Here is a 3,661-nt window from a genome sequence, read left to right on the forward strand (position 1 = left end):
GATCTTTGAGAGAGTAAGAGAACTTTTCAGCTTTTGAACATATTTTCGATTTCTTGGTGTGTTTGATTTGCTAAAACCATGTATTTATAGGCTTATAAAAGTATTTTCATGTTGCCCAAGATTATATGGAGCATTTCCCAAGTTTTTATGAAATTTTGGGGCATGAGAAAACTTAGTTTGATTTTTTAAAACATTTAAAAATTATAACTATTAACAGTGTTCAGTATACTGAGGTATCGAGTTCAATCTTCTGAAATTCTTTAAAACACTGAAATTTTAACTAGAACTAGGGTCTGTCTACTGGGCATACATGGTTCAGTCTTCACAACTTTAAGTTCAGTCTACGGAAGTTTAGGTTCAATCTTCTGAGGATACACTGCCTTTTCAGAAATTCATCCAGAAATTCTTCAGTAGACTAAACTTAATCTTCAGTCTTCTAAGGAAATTTTTCAGTCTTCTAAAGATAAACTTCAGTCATCTGAGCATTTAAAGTTCTGGTTTTTTAGTTTTAGTTTTAAAAAAAATTGTTAACTCTATGAGTCTGATTCCGTTTTGATTATGATAAAACCAATGTTTCTCACTTGTGCACTAAGTTTCTTGAACAGGTTTATCCTTGCATGCACTAATGGCAGGAACTCAAGCAAGTTATACAGACTATGAAGATCAAGCTTCATTTATGGCAATTGAAGAATCGAAAGAATGAAAACCTATTTGCTATTGTATTTGCATTCATTTTTTGGTTTGTAATTATTTATATGGTCTGTAATAATGCATTTGCATGCATGATAGGATTTAATGCTCAAAATGACCATAGAATGACCATAGGGAACCAAATGACCGAAAGGCACCCTTTGGTTGACCGACACTGGATTTTTAGGGTTAGCTCAAAGACCTTAAAGAGACCCTAGGTCCTTGCATAATCGCTTAGGAAAACCCCTCTAACCTCACATATCATTAGGGGTAAATTTAAATCAATTTATGGACCTTTAGCTAAAATCATAAGGGCTTCGAGCGACTGAATCAAGCAAGTCAAATTGCCTCAGTTGATCAAATTGTTGATTGGTCAAAACATTAACCTGTCTTCGGGCGACCAAACTCAAATGACTTGAGTGTCCACGGGCGACCGAACTCATGCCCTTACTTTTTCCAACAACTCAAGCACCCGAACCACACGTTCAAATTACCCTTTGGTGACCGAATGTTCAAGTTTGGCAAACTGAACTTGAGTCTAGGTGACCGAACCTTAGACAGAATCGAAAATCGCCTCGATCAGCAAACCGAACCCCCATTTAGGCTCCCAAACTTCAAAATTTACCTTTTCTTGTTGTGTCTATTCAGGCAACCAAACCTATGGCTCGGTCGACTGAAACTCTAGGGTTGGCCAAATTTTCACCACCATTAATTGGGGTTAAACAGGGTTAATTTCTTAAACACATTTTAAACAACTTTAATAATTCCCCGAGTGTCCCCAACGGTCATAATTTTGGCCTTCTCTATATATATGGGTTCATTTGCAAAATTAATGAGTGATTAGCACTATCATAAAGAGAAAATTTCTCTGAAATTTTGAGAGCTCATTTTTCATATACAAACCCACATACACTCTCCCTTTGCTATTCCTTTGATAAATCAATCCTTCTGAGAGTTATTTGAGTGGCTATGCACTATTATCTTTGCTAGGAAACTCTCATTGTGTTGTATATTTTATTTTTGGATTGAGAGTTGAGCATAAGGTTTTTCCCCTATTTTTACTAATAAATCTTTGCATGGGAAAACTTTTGTAGCTAGTGAGTCTTTGCATCTTTGTTGCAAGACTCATCAAGCTCGTGTTTTTTTGATTGTGTAAAACTTTTTTCACAAGCTTATTGATTTTTCAAATATCTCTTGAGCAAATATTTTGATAAATTTTTTTTCGAGATATTTTTAATACTCTAGTTGGAACTCTTTGAAACCTGTTGTGATTGATTAATATTGATATTTCGTTTTAAAGATTGCTTGAAAATACACTCTAGGACTTGATTATATATTTACATCAGATTGAGTGTTAGCACACTTCATTTGCACTGAGCATAAACTCTATCTTCTGTGAGTGCATATTTATCTAGACCATATTGTGGTACATATCTACTTGTGTAGAAGCACATTTTTTTGTACGCAAAAATTTATTTGATTATATGTTGTATTCCCAATGTGTGTTTGGAAGAGGGAGACTTGCCGTATGAAAAGTCCCAGACTCACTTCGACCTGATTAGGAAAGTTAGGTGTACCATCCTGGTAAGGTGTTGTATTAAGTGCCGCTCCACCCATTGAGTGAGCCTTAGTGGAATGCTTGTGCTTGTGAGCCAATGCGGGGATGTAGGTAGGATTGGCTGAACCCCAATATCATATTCGGTGTCAAGTTTACATTCCCTGCATTATATTCTACTTTGTGCTTGATTTAATTTCCTTACTGAATATACTGCATATCTTATTAGCACAGTATTGCATTTGATTAGGACATACTGGAATTGCATTGTATGTACTGAAAGGTGATTAATATATGGTATCTACAATTTCATATATACTTAGACTGCTCTTGGGTTGCGTTATACTGTTGTTAGATTAGTTGAACCTAGGAGGAATTTTTTAAATCTCCAATTCACCCCCCTCTGGGAGTGCACCAAAGTCAACAAAACTCTTTGCTCTCTTGCTTTGATTTATAAAAACTTTATCCGAGGTTTTGTAAAATAAAGTCTCTAAGTCAACATTGACCCCTAAAAAGCTTCAACATATTTCCATGTGATATTTCAATATGAAGTACTTACATCATTTGTCTTAGAGCCTTAAAACACTCTAAGCTTGAAGACTTTAGCATTAAGTCGGCTTTAGATTTCCACATACTTTACTCATTTTGGTGTTGCTTGAGCCTCCTTTGGATCAATATATGAATGTGGCTTTTAAGTCCTTAGTGATCTTGAACTTTCATTGTTATTCTTTCTTTTGAACTTTGTATTTAAGTATTCCTGAAACATCATCACTTTAACAACACATGTTAAATCATCCTTCATTTGTTATCATCAAAACAAAATTTGAAAGTCATGTTAGGCCAATAATCTCCCCATTTTTTATGATGACAAGGAGCAAAGATGAGAGATCCTTTGACAAGGCTCCCCCTTACAATAAGCATGCCTTTTAATAATTTTGAAAAATGATGATATCAAGTATGAGTAAGTTCAAAAAATCACAATTAAGCATATGAACACAATCAAGTATACTTCATCATGTAGTGTGCTTTAACTGCTTTATTTATATTCCTTTAACATTCATATTTTCTTTACAATCCATATCAAAACTCATATTATATTTGCTCAAAGTTTCATATTATAATCATATCATAATTCCCATCATATTTTCTCAAAACTTCTCTCCCCCTTTGACATCATTCAAAAAGAATCGAGGGGCAAAATTCAAAAAGTCATTAAAAGAGCATATGTATTACAAACATAGGAAAGTCAAGCAAGACAACATAAACACTAAGTGTTTACATCAAGAGTACATCATAAAAAAAGTCTAAAACTCAGCTAACAACATCATCATCATCATCTTCTGTAGCTTCTTCATCGCCTTTCTCTTCTTCATCTCCTTCTTCTTCTTCATTACCTTCCTCTTCTTCATCACCTCC

Source organism: Malania oleifera, chromosome 6, assembly GCF_029873635.1.
Source record: "Malania oleifera isolate guangnan ecotype guangnan chromosome 6, ASM2987363v1, whole genome shotgun sequence".
NCBI classification, from domain to species: domain Eukaryota; kingdom Viridiplantae; phylum Streptophyta; class Magnoliopsida; order Santalales; family Ximeniaceae; genus Malania; species Malania oleifera.